Source organism: Quercus suber, unplaced genomic scaffold, assembly GCF_002906115.3.
Source record: "Quercus suber isolate HL8 unplaced genomic scaffold, Cork oak 2.0 scaffold_280, whole genome shotgun sequence".
Taxonomy (NCBI): Eukaryota; Viridiplantae; Streptophyta; class Magnoliopsida; order Fagales; family Fagaceae; genus Quercus; species Quercus suber.
This window is the reverse complement of record NW_027069736.1, coordinates 678,833-693,770: the sequence shown is the minus strand read 5'-3', so window position 1 is coordinate 693,770 and position 14,938 is coordinate 678,833.

The window sequence follows — 14,938 nt, the reverse complement described above, 5'->3', positions numbered from 1 at the left end:
TCAAACAGGTAAAGTTTGGCCTAACAAGAAAAAAAGAGGTGGTTTTTAAAATGAATTTAGCATGGCCCTGCATGTTTTGTGATTCTTTGGGCATATTACCAGTGTGGCATAGTGTGGTTGAGCAAACTAGCGGAGTGGTTGATCAGCATTATACATTCCATTCCTATACCTTTATAGAATTTTTTTTGTTCTCTATAAAGAAAGAAAAATATATTCACGGGATCCTAGATGGGTCCTATGTCCTTTTTTACTCCTTTTTAGTTGACATGGACTATCTAAACATTACACAATCATAACTACTACTATTATACTTTTTACTAATTACTATTGTTAAAAAAACGAAAAATAAAAAATAAAAACAACGGAAATGATAATATAAGTCCCATGATCTATATCTTATTATGTATTAAACCTAAAATATAATAAGATATGAAAAGAATTTTAACTAGTTTAGAGAAAATTTCCTCCAACTCATTGCATGACAACTCAAATAAGTATCATTATATTTAGTCATATAACTTATTTCATATTTATGTGATCTATTTAAATGATTTAATGAGTCATGTGATATGATGTTTGTTTGGGTATTTTTTTTTTTTTTTGTTTTTTTTTTTTGGTCACATATTTAACATAAAAGTTAGAAAAAATTATATCTTTTGATAAAAATACTATGCAAATAAACTATCGAAAACTATGGGAAACCCAAACAAACTCTTAATACACATAGTTTTATGAATGGCCATGTAATGAATTAGGAGATATATCCAATCTAGTTTAGATGAAATTTAAGTTCAAAAGATGTCAAATAGGTAATTTATTCAATACTTTTAATGAAATTCAACGTAACCCACTATTTATGTGAGAGGTTAGAGGACAAAGCATTACTCCCAAAATATCAAAATATTTTTTTGGTATGAGATAGACAATAAACTCTTTATTTTAAGCCTAAATTTTCCTTCAACTTGACTTCTAATTTTGTGTAACCATTTGCATACACCCGTTTCACATTAAGGGATACTTCACAAGTGTAAACCAACCTAAATGTGAATGAGACCATTACACATTAAACCACATCCCAATCCAAGGGTGTTGATAGGCCTAGAATGTATTGATCTCTTGTGATAAATTAATCAATTAATTAGCCAAGTTAATTAATTAATCCGATTAACATGCAATACGCATGGTAGTACAAACAAATCACCAACTAAGTTAATATGCAGCGGAAAATAAAGTTGACACGGTGATTTGTTTACAAATAGGAAAAACCTCTAAAGCAAAAACCCTTCCGGGTGATTTTAAAGTCACCACTCCTAAAAATCCACTATTATCACAACAAGCGGTTACAAATAAAGGAATCCCAGTATCTTATACCAACATACAGTTGAACCCTTATCCCAATACCCAATTGGACTTGTTCTGTAGTGACAATCTCTCTTTTCAATGCACGGCTCCCAATACGTGACTAACCAATTGATGCATGGATCCAAGTACGTAACTAACTACCAACTTGAGAAGGATGTTGGCTGCAAAGTTCTTAAATTCATTAATACAATGAAGATCACGAAACTCCTTGGTTACAAAACCCTATGGTGTACAAACGCAACAGCTTCTTGAAGAGAAAGATGAACTATGGTAAATTGTCTCCAGTCACAATGTGCTTGTGAAAAACCTTTGTATCAAGTTGCACTCACTTGCATCAGCTGTGACGGCTCTTAAAATAATCCTTATAGATATTTAGGGTTGTGAGAAAAGAAAGCCCAAATATGCATACACTGATTGGATGAAAATCAGAACTGAAAATCTAATTTTCATAAATCTTGATAGATAGGGTATCTATCTAGCAGCTGTCAAGTATCAGGTAAAAGCTGCCTTTTAAATCTCAATAGATACTATCTGTCGAACTAGCTGTCAAGTTTTAAAATCTAGCACTTCTTCACTTTATTCTTGGATAGATTTGCATGGTTTTAACACTTAGACTTGAAATCGTGTTCCTTGAAGTATTAAACGCATCTTAGATCTACCAAATTACAAGTAAAATGCGTTTTGTCAAAGAATTAGCTAATTCTATATTGACATATGTTCCTAACATGATTCACATGTCTTAATAGGTGCATATTGATTTTGTTTGTTCTTTTGCTGAAAGGGTGCATATTGAATTCGTTATAATGTTGGACTTAACTTATTTTGGGATTTAGACTTTCATATGCTTGAGCCTATTGAAATTTCTAATTGTATTTTAATCAAATTTGACAATGTTAATTTTGGCAAGCCATGCTTCTTCTTTCTTTCTATTCTTCAGTCTTATTTGGATGCTGTCAAGGCATGGTTCTGATTGTTGTTACTAGGATGTAATGTGACCCAGATGTCCTTTTATATATGCTCGTGACTCACTGCTGGTTATGGAACCAGAGCTACATGTATTTTGTTTGCTACCAGAGGAATAGTGTTTGTTGCTGATGCTTTTTGAGCCTAAAGCTGACACTGCCTTCACAGACATTATTTGATACATGTCTTCACACTTCACACCTCTCACAAATTTGCAATAGCATGGGTAACTTGGAGTTTGCTGGCGCTTATATCGATCCCAGCAGCATAGTAAATAATTTTTGCCTCCAACTCCCCAATGGATACAAAGCTCTAATGAGACAAAAGAAAGTTAAAAAATAAGCATAAGGATTTGATACTGTTTATATAGAAAGTTTTATTTCAATTCCATAATTTACCTCTCAAAAAAAAAAAATCCATAATTTGTTATAAAAGCATATTTAATTGAGTTTTGATATTGTGCTAGCATTACATGAACCTCTTATTATCAATGGTATAAAAAATATTAATTTAATTAATAACATGTTAAGAATCTTATAACTCAACTGGCAAATAAAAATGATGCACATAAAATTAAATAAATTAAAAGCTAAAAGAAAAAATTCTTGACCAACGGACATGAGTCTTTCTAATGGAGATATCCAAATTCAAATCCCTTGTTACCAAATAGCTACTGTGGGGCCAGAAAATCGGGTAGCCTAGGCCCACTTCAACCCAGGCCCAAATGGCCCACGCCGAGGACGCATGATGGGTCTGAGGATGACCCTATCCTCGGTCGTCCAAGACCTTAGTATGAAGAAGGGGCAAGCCCTGGGCGAACTGTCACCTCGGCATTGAATACGCTCACCTAACCCTTCTGGCCGCATTAATGAGGATGTAATCCCTTGACAGGGCAACATCGATCAGGGTGAACCACTTGAGCACGGATATGACCTTTGATGGGATAGACGGTCAGGGGGAAGGCCAATAGATGACCAACAGGAGGAAGAGAGGGATATATAAGAAATGTGAGCAAAATGTAAGCGGGGAGGTTTTTGGGAAAGGAGGGAAGGGAAAGCCTCCTCGGCCATGGTCCGAGGAGCATCCCCCAGTTGTAAATTGTTCTAAGTATTTTTCAAAGAAAGAAAGGAGTTCATATTTCGTGAATGCCGGCCAGCGCCTAAACCTTCGATCCACTCTCTACAAATTCATTGTTCTGGGTTCGTTAGGCCTTTGACCATATCTTTTGGGCTTGGGCAACAAAAACAGACCCTACAGCTACCTACACCTAAATTAATTTCAGAAACTGTTTATATAGTTGTTGATATAATGCTTTAGAAATATTTCTTTTTCCTAAGCAAAAAAGAGGGGAAAAGAAGGTTGTCAATGTTCAAACCACTATAATTTCTATGAAAATTCATTATTCAAATTGTGTATGTGTGTGTTTGATTTTGGAAAAAAGAAAAAACGAAAAATAAAAGAGGTAATTGTCCTATATTTCTTAAGAGAATATGTTGTGTACAGTATGACTTGTTTCATCTTCCTTTAATTGTTACAATAGTTCTTAAGTAGAGTTTGTAGTATGTTTTTGTGTTTAAACCTCATTCTCACTCTAAATAAATTCACAACATTATCAACCAATAAAACTATGTGAGAAGTATAGAGGGTATGCGAAATAATTGCTTTTGTTTTCCTCAAGGAAACAAATAAAAGCAGTGATCCAATAAAATTTTACTTTGATGAAAATTAATTTAATTTGTACAATTATGTATTATGCATTGGCCGACTAATTAATCTATACCTTTCAATATGTTTAAAGATGCATTGTCCTACTAATTAAAATTCACAACTTGGCAGGCATAGCACCACTGAATTATAATTTTCCTTCTTTTCAAAAAATAAATAAATAAATAAATAAAACAGAAAAAGAGTTATACTTTTCCTTTGGTACAATTATATTTTATTGATTTGTTTTTCTCTTAGTCATCAAAATTGCTATTGTTGAATGATTTTTTGTTCTCTTAGGCATAACACCACATGGTTTAGCTAAAAAATTAGTTGTACTCTAAGGTTACAATCTTACTCAATTAAATAAAAACTACAACATATTTTGAAAACCTAACAATTGAATTGCATGTTCTTTAGGCTCTTAATACACATGTTAAATTTTGTGTTAATCAAATATTATTTATTATACGATCTGTAAGTTTATATTTTATGCATAATTTTAAACTACAAAAACTTACAATTTAAACAATTTATTGATAACATAAATATTGATTTTTAATTTTCTATAAATTTTACAATCATGGAGGATAAAAGAAGAAGATGTAATCCAATGGTGGATTTGTCAAAATTCACCTCCAATAAAAAAATATTGAATAAGATTGTAACCTTAGGGTATAACTAATTTTGTAATTAAACGTTGTCATTTTTTAAATATATATTTTGAGTTAGACTCTCAACGAGGTATGTGAGTGTGCCCATTCACTGTTGAATTTATAAAATAGAATTTAGACTTGTATTTTTGGAAAATGTAATATATATATTAAGTTGATTTTATTTTTGTGCCAAGTGAAATTGCAATTTACTTCATAGAATTTGTTACTATTCTTTATTTGCCCATTTAATTTAAAGAGATAAAAATTCAAAAAAGAAACTTATGAAATGGTAAGTTTCATAAATTACCAAAAAAAAAAAAAAAAAAAATAGTAGATATGATTGTGTCATGCTTTAATTGTCCAATGTCAACTAAAAAGGAGTAAAAAAGGACATAGGACTGATCCATGATTCTTTGAATATATAATTTTTTTTTCTTTATAGAGAACAGAGAATTCTATTAAGAGCATCCGCATCAGATGTGGCAAAAATTATGCCATTTTGCCACACTAAAACCCTACTTTATTATTTTACCACATTATTTTACAACATTCCATTTATCAGATGTTTTATACTACAATTCTATATATTAAAATAATATTTCTTACACATTAAAATAATATAAACAACCTAATAAAATAATATATCTCACCCAATAAATAACCACAACAACCACACACTGCTGCCACCGCCGCCACCGCCGCCGCCGTGGCAGCCACAATCCATCGGAACAAATCAGAACAACAAGAACAACAACAACAGCAACAACAACAACAAAATAGCAGAAACCCATGGGAACTCCCTGATCAACCAAATAACAAACAACTGCATCGGAACTCCCTGATCAACAACAACAAATCGGAACAAACAACAAATCGGAAATCAACAAACAAACTCATAGCCCACCAAAACCTTGACCCACAATCGGAAATCAACAACCTCGACCCACAATCCCGCTGACCCAAAACCTTGACCCACAACCCATAGCCCACCAAAACCAAATCGGAAGCCCCACCACCGCCACAGCCACCACCTCAACCACAAATCCCAACAAACCCACCGCCTCCACACTCTCACCCACACCCACTTCCAAACCCAAAACCTTTATAATCCAAGTCAACCCAAACTCCAAACCCACCATCTTCATCGCCGTCATCGTCATTGCCTAGCCCATCCAAACCCACCCACCTCCGTCGGAACCGAACCCATCAAAACACAGCCCAAAAAAAAAAAAAAAAAAAAAACAGAAAAACCATTGCTAGAGAAAATCGGCGTCAGCGTGGAAGTGATCGTCGGCATCGGCGTCGGCGTTGGCGTGGGCGTGGGCGTGGAAGAGCAGTGATGAGGATTGGGGTGAGAGAGAGAGGAGAGGATTGAGGTGAGAGAGGTGAGAATGACAGAGAGAGAAGAGAGAATGACGGAGAGAGAAGAGAGAGAGGAATAAAAAAAGAAAAAAAAATTTTGCCACACGCATCCGTACCGTGGCAAATTTGTCACGGTACTGTTCAATGTTGCAAAAAATATAGGATATGGCACATCTGATAAATGAGGTCAAATGGTGTTTGGTGTGCCAAATGTGCCAAATATTTAACATTTGGCACATATGGCACAGCTGATAAAGATGCTCTAAGGTATAGGAATAGAATACACAATGCTGATCAACCGCTCCACTAGTTTGCTCAACCACACTGCCACACTGGTAATATGCCTAAAGAATGACAAAACATGCAGGGCCATGCTAATTTCATTTTTAAAAATCTCTGATTTCTTAAAACCACCTCATTTTTATTTATTTTTTGTTGGCCAAACTTTACCCATTTGATTGACCTAGCAAAAAGGAAAGGATAAAGGGTTGAGGTTCAGAGCAATTTAAAAATTGGAATCCTAAGTGTGGTACACCTAGAATAGAGCATAAAAACGTAGCAATGTTAGTGTTCCATGAGTTCTCAGTTCTCAAATGGCATGATTGGCAAAACTGAACCCACCTTTTGGGTTTTGCTAACTTTTCTTCCACCGTTGGAAATTTTAAAGATTTGACCCAAAAAAAAATGGATCCTGTGTAATAAACTTGCCAGTTCATTCATGAAATTAAAGCCCCAAAATTTCCCTATTTGTTTACCATGGAGATAAATGGGTAAAACGGGTCATCTGCACAAATTGTGTCTCAAGGCAAAGACCTTTTTCGGTTAAGTCTGGTTGATGAAGGACTCAAATAAAAGATCCCAGCCTATCAGTTTAAATTTGAGTTGAGCTAAGGTGTCTACAGCAGAACCCAACTCGATTTACCTACTTTTGCAACAGAATGTTATGTATTGTACACACAAGTTGAAAGTTTGCTATGCCGCTAAGTTTAGTATTGATTTTTTTTTAAGAGTCACGTCAATCACATCGAGGGAGTTTGAGTACTAGACTAGCTAATCAGTCAAAGTCCTAAAATTAGGTTTGAGTTGAGTTAAGTTAGGGAATAAAAATTCAAGCTTGTTTATTATAATTATTTTTCATTATGAGTCGAGCTGAAGTTCATTAATAAATAAGATTTTATGTTCAAACTTACTTTATTTTTTTGTCGAGCAAACTTGAGTTTGTTTATGAGTTACTTAATTAATTTATTCTCTTTCTATAAATATTATGAAACCATGACTAAATTTTTTTACTTATTCATAATTCTATGAATTTTTACTACAAATAAACTATTTATTTGATCAACAATCTACAAATAATAATTTAATTTCTTATGAACCTATTGACAAAATTATAAAATTCTATTTCAAATCTATATAAATTTGTTTTTAAACAAGTATACATATACAAATATAATATTAAATATAGTTTAATTGAGTCTTCATGTTCACAAACTTGTTCATAAACACATTATTATGTTTGAGCTTAAAAAATTAAGGCTTGAACTTGGCTTGTTTTCTAAACAAACAAATGTAAGCAAGTTTTTTCCTGAGCTAAGTTAAAGCTATTCATTAATTATTTGGTTCATTTACAGTCCTACCTAAAACTTTTCAAATCGGCTACTAATCATCAATAATTTTATTTTTAAATACATACTCCAACAAAAATTGATACTAGTCAACACTTATTCAATGTTGATGTAGTGGCAAAATTCAATATCTAGAGTGAAATCTAATAATTTAAGAAAATAATTGCCTTTATAAATGAGAAATTAGATTTTCTATTCCATATTTTCATATTCATTGTCAATATATATAAACATTTATGTTTTTTTTTCCTTTTCAATTAGATGCAATAATTGAATATGTAGTTGATATATATATATATATATATATATTGACAGAGTAGTGGATATTTTTTCGATTACACATATTCAACACATTTTAAAACATTCCTTTTAGGATACTCCCAAAAAAATAAAAATAAACAAATAATCATGTCTTTTAGGTTAATAATGAGAAGAAAAAAAAAACCCCTAGAGGAAAAAAAGGAAAAAAATTGATAAAGTTTTTAAAAGAGCATGTAATGGATATTTAATATAACGAAGGAATTTATTGTTGACACATTGCAAAAAAAAATTGAAATGTATCAATTATTGTTTGCCGCGTGGTGTTATGTTTCCAACTCTATATGTGTCATTGTATTATGAGTTGTCAAAAGGACGCGTGCCACTATTGTGTGCATCCTTCAATTTAAGGATCCAACTTTTATAATATACTAATAAGTTGTTAGTGTAATACACAGATAATTTTGTAATATTTTATGTAAGATTGTTTTAGATAATGTTGTACATATATTATAAAGAAAAAGTAAACTAAATTAGAGTAAAGAAACATACACATTTTGAGATATTAAAAATTAGTATAGTAACTCCATTGCATATTTGTTGCCTTCTTAAGGTAAGATTAATTTTTTTTTAAAATCATGAAACCAAAAATAAATGCAGAAGAGTAGTGGGACCATGAAAATCAACTAATTTGTGTTATGTTCACATATTTCATACTATGAAATGAAAGTATGCTCATCTATCTGATNTGGGCGTGGGCGTGGAAGAGCTGTGATGAGGATTGGGGTGAGAGAGAGAGGAGAGGATTGAGGTGAGAGAGGTGAGAATGACAGAGAGAGAAGAGAGAATGACGGAGAGAGAAGAGAGAGAGGAATAAAAAAAGAAAAAAAAATTTTGCCACACGCATCCGTACCGTGGCAAATTTGTCACGGTACTGTTCAATGTTGCAAAAAATATAGGATATGGCACATCTGATAAATGAGGTCAAATGGTGTTTGGTGTGCCAAATGTGCCAAATATTTAACATTTGGCACATATGGCACAGCTGATAAAGATGCTCTAAGGTATAGGAATAGAATACACAATGCTGATCAACCGCTCCACTAGTTTGCTCAACCACACTGCCACACTGGTAATATGCCTAAAGAATGACAAAACATGCAGGGCCATGCTAATTTCATTTTTAAAATCTCTGATTTCTTAAAACCACCTCATTTTTATTTATTTTTGTTGGCCAAACTTTACCCATTTGATTGACCTAGCAAAAAGGAAAGGATAAAGGGTTGAGGTTCAGAGCAATTTAAAAATTGGAATCCTAAGTGTGGTACACCTAGAATAGAGCATAAAAACGTAGCAATGTTAGTGTTCCATGAGTTCTCAGTTCTCAAATGGCATGATTGGCAAAACTGAACCCACCTTTTGGGTTTTGCTAACTTTTCTTCCACCGTTGGAAATTTTAAAGATTTGACCCAAAAAAAAATGGATCCTGTGTAATAAACTTGCCAGTTCATTCATGAAATTAAAGCCCCAAAATTTCCCTATTTGTTTACCATGGAGATAAATGGGTAAAACGGGTCATCTGCACAAATTGTGTCTCAAGGCAAAGACCTTTTTCGGTTAAGTCTGGTTGATGAAGGACTCAAATAAAAGATCCCAGCCTATCAGTTTAAATTTGAGTTGAGCTAAGGTGTCTACAGCAGAACCCAACTCGATTTACCTACTTTTGCAACAGAATGTTATGTATTGTACACACAAGTTGAAAGTTTGCTATGCCGCTAAGTTTAGTATTGATTTTTTTTTAAGAGTCACGTCAATCACATCGAGGAGTTTGAGTACTAGACTAGCTAATCAGTCAAAGTCCTAAAATTAGGTTTGAGTTGAGTTAAGTTAGGGAATAAAAATTCAAGCTTGTTTATTATAATTATTTTTCATTATGAGTCGAGCTGAAGTTCATTAATAAATAAGATTTTATGTTCAAACTTACTTTATTTTTTTGTCGAGCAAACTTGAGTTTGTTTATGAGTTACTTAATTAATTTATTCTCTTTCTATAAATATTATGAAACCATGACTAAATTTTTTTACTTATTCATAATTCTATGAATTTTTACTACAAATAAACTATTTATTTGATCAACAATCTACAAATAATAATTTAATTTCTTATGAACCTATTGACAAAATTATAAAATTCTATTTCAAATCTATATAAATTTGTTTTTAAACAAGTATACATATACAAATATAATATTAAATATAGTTTAATTGAGTCTTCATGTTCACAAACTTGTTCATAAACACATTATTATGTTTGAGCTTAAAAAATTAAGGCTTGAACTTGGCTTGTTTTCTAAACAAACAAATGTAAGCAAGTTTTTTCCTGAGCTAAGTTAAGCTATTCATTAATTATTTGGTTCATTTACAGTCCTACCTAAAACTTTTCAAATCGGCTACTAATCATCAATAATTTTATTTTTAAATACATACTCCAACAAAAATTGATACTAGTCAACACTTATTCAATGTTGATGTAGTGGCAAAATTCAATATCTAGAGTGAAATCTAATAATTTAAGAAAATAATTGCCTTTATAAATGAGAAATTAGATTTTCTATTCCATATTTTCATATTCATTGTCAATATATATAAACATTTATGTTTTTTTTCCTTTTCAATTAGATGCAATAATTGAATATGTAGTTGATATATATATATATATATATATTGACAGAGTAGTGGATATTTTTTCGATTACACATATTCAACACATTTTAAAACATTCCTTTTAGGATACTCCCAAAAAATAAAAATAAACAAATAATCATGTCTTTTAGGTTAATAATGAGAAGAAAAAAAAACCCCTAGAGGAAAAAAAGGAAAAAAATTGATAAAGTTTTTAAAAGAGCATGTAATGGATATTTAATATAACGAAGGAATTTATTGTTGACACATTGCAAAAAAAAATTGAAATGTATCAATTATTGTTTGCCGCGTGTGTTATGTTTCCAACTCTATATGTGTCATTGTATTATGAGTTGTCAAAAGGACGCGTGCCACTATTGTGTGCATCCTTCAATTTAAGGATCCAACTTTTATAATATACTAATAAGTTGTTAGTGTAATACACAGATAATTTTGTAATATTTTATGTAAGATTGTTTTAGATAATGTTGTACATATATTATAAAGAAAAAGTAAACTAAATTAGAGTAAAGAAACATACACATTTTGAGATATTAAAAATTAGTATAGTAACTCCATTGCATATTTGTTGCCTTCTTAAGGTAAGATTAATTTTTTTTTAAAATCATGAAACCAAAAATAAATGCAGAAGAGTAGTGGGACCATGAAAATCAACTAATTTGTGTTATGTTCACATATTTCATACTATGAAATGAAAGTATGCTCATCTCTCTGATTGTCTTCCACTCATCAACAGTGCGTCATTAAGACATGGTGTGGGCAAGTGTGTATGCATGTGTCTAATAGATAATTTAAAATTAAACCAGGGTAGAATATGACTTTACATTGTGCACCAAATATTCTCTTTACTATATACCCAAAACAAAAACTATCCAACCAAATTACCTAACTTAAATCATATTTAAGTCCCTAATTTAAAAAAAAAAAAAAAAAATTTACCCGTAGGGGTTTCGCGTCTTAATGGTGGTGGAAGGCCAGTATAACGAAAGTGGTAACCCCTTAGATTCATCTTTCTCTCTCTTTCAAATGTTTTGTTAGTCTCAGGTCTTTTATTTTGGTAATAAATAGTGAAATAATGAGTTTTATTCAACAATCCACAACATTTTTATGACCTTACTTATTTTATTTTATTTTTTTGCTTTTTTTAAAATACTAAACAGTGGGTATGCTAAAAAACATGAATTATAGAGAAAGGTATGTTGTAAGCTTAAGCAATTAATGAGATAACAATAAAATAAGTTAATGTGAACTTTTGGGTAGTAGTAAAAAAAAAACTTTATGAAAGAGGTAAAAAAAGGTTAAATGAATTATTAAAGTGCCATATGACAGGAGCTCATTCACTCCTACATGAGGTCTATGCTTATATATATATATATATATATTGATTGCTTATAGATTATAGACTATAGATAGATATTATAGATAGATAGATGGATAGATTGTTCACTCACAGTGTCAATAGGGTTAATGTGAGGTTTACATTAACTATATAGTAAAGTTTCAACTAATTAACCTGTTAGTTTGTCATATCCACCATTTATTAAAGGTGTTTTAAAATTAGGCAATTTTTAGAGTTTTTTTTTTTTTAAACTTTTAATTTTTTTAAAATCTTATTTTTAAAAAGCTAAGTTATACATAAGCATTCAAGTAAAGAATTTCACTTGTACGCTGTGCAGTCATAGGCCCATTGTTGTTGGGCCCAAGGTTGTACCGTGTGCGTTCATTGGCCCATTCCGGTTGGGACCAATTGATATGGATTGCACGTTGGGTTAGGCCGAGGCTTGTTTCGGGCCTCAGTGCCGTTGTTGCTCAGATGCATCCTGGAAAACATCGGTAGTGCCTTAGGGAATATCACTGCCAAGCACAATTCAGCATCTAGCACTAGTTCCAATATTCAAGTTCCTGTTTCCAAAGTGGTGTCCGCCTCTGTTAGGAATAATCCAAGTGGGCCTCACCCACATGAGAATTGTTAGAAAACAATCATTGCTGACCTACCAAAGGAAGGCTATAAATAGAGGGAAGATAAGAGGGAAAGGGGTTAGACTCTGGGTAGTGGCAAAAGAGTGAGAGAAGAAGAGAGAGAGTGAGAGAACAGGGAAAAACAAGAGCAATAGTACATGGTTAGCTCGATTAAAACTCTTCAAGGGTTTCAACCTTCATCATAAGGAACTCCCCATACCCTTAACCCACAAAAATAAGTAAATTGTTAGCCCAATCTCTTCATTGGCCCATTAAATGAGAAACTGAGCACGCACATCACTAATAAAGTCTCTTGCGATTGAATAAGAGATCTTAGGTTTAATTTCCACCTACACCAAAACTAATTATGATTTTGGTCTAATGATAAAAAACAATTATCAAGAGCAGACCTTGAAACTCTAAAAAAAAAATGAAGTAAAAAATTCTTTAAAAGCATATGTTACCACTATTTGTTGAAACATATGTTACCATATGAGGTTTTTGGTAAAATAATAACATGTTATAAGTTTTTATATATATGTAGGGTATATTTCAGTGGCCCAAGCCCAACAAGTTTGGATTATGAGCCCAATGAACCCAGAACAATGAATTTGTAGAGAATGGGTGAAAGACCTAGGCTGATTGTGGACTAAGCAATAGTTAACTACGGTGCTAAGAAAGAACTGATAAAAAAACACTTCAGAGTCTTTCAATTTGATGTTCGAAGAAGAATATTATTGAATGAAAAATCAATACAACTCTAAAAAAGTCTCCTTCTTCTCTAGAAGCTTTTTCTTTATATAGCATCTTCCCTTATCATCTTCACCGCCCACTTGTTCTTCATCTAAGTGTCCACTTGAGTATATGTCACGTCAGATTTCTTCCTTAGCTTTCTGTGAGTGGTGGTAGCTGGATTGATACTGTTCAGGGGTCTTCTCCACATTAATGCGGCCAAAAAAGCAGATGCAGTGCATTTAGTGTGATGGTGGCAGCTTTTTCTTTTAGATATTTCTCCATTCTTCTTATCTCTAGGCATGCACAAAACTTATCCAGATCGCTGAAGTCATTAGTAAGATCATTCGAACCCCCCAGATATTTGCTTGACTAAGAATCTTTACATCCGAGGATAATGATCTCTTCGGAACGCTGGTGCTCTCTTTGGACTGATCTTTTTCACTCCCAGGTATCTTTCTTTCATGCGGACTACTCCTTAACAATTTTCACCTCTTTGGACACACAGTAACCTTCAAATAGGGCTTTGGGCTCAATACATAAGCTTGAGTTTCTACCCCCCACAATATATATTTACCATCTAAATTAAATGGATATATAAAGAGTAAATTTGACATTTTAAAAAGTCTTAGTATTATTTGATATTAATCCAAACCTCAAAGAAGATTTTTGGTTTTCACCATTAATTAAGTCAAAAAGTATAATTTACGATTACAATATCATTATAAATTTGAAAAATTCTCAGTTGCAACTATGTTTTCTTTTTCATTTTTTTAAAAAAATATAAAAAATTAATAAAATGTTTTTGATTTTGTAGGTTTCGTGTATCAAGAGTATGAAAATTATCTTAGTTTGTTCATTCTTGCGGTGTTCAATAACATGATGGATGCACTGGAAACTTGAAATAACTTGGCTTGATCTCATATAATCCAGAGTCAGCTCCAAAAATATGCCTCTTCTTCCTAAAATAATGACATTAGGATAACTTGTCTTTTTTACATTTTTTTAGGGTAACCATGAAAATGACTATATATCCTTACTTGCCCCATATATGTTGGAGAGAAATAGCCACCTCAAATTCAAGAAGCCTTGACTGCGCTCATAAACATTTGGATGACAATGGGTGTTTTTGCATATTTTTTTCTAGATTTTGACTATGGGGTAATTTTTCTTTCCTTCATTTTTTTTTTTCTAAACAAATACACACACACTTCAACTAATGAAAATTATAGTATCATTCAGGTAAATAATTCATTAAAAACATATGTTACCACTATATTTTAAAACATATGTTGCCATAGGAAGCTAATTAAAACATATGATATGATTTCCTCAAAAAAAAAAAAAAAACATATGATATGATACCCTATGTGCTATTATACATTGCTAATTACTATTGAAAAAAAAAAAAAAAAAAAAAAAAAAAGGAAAAGAAATAAAACAACTGAAATGATAATATAACGATGCAAGTCACATCAACTATATCTTATTATGTATTAAACCTAAAATATAATAAGATATGTAAAGAATTTTCCTTCAAAACTAGTTTAGAGAAAATTTCTTCCAACCCGTTACATTATATAGCATCTCAAATAAGTCTTCTTATATACTTTTA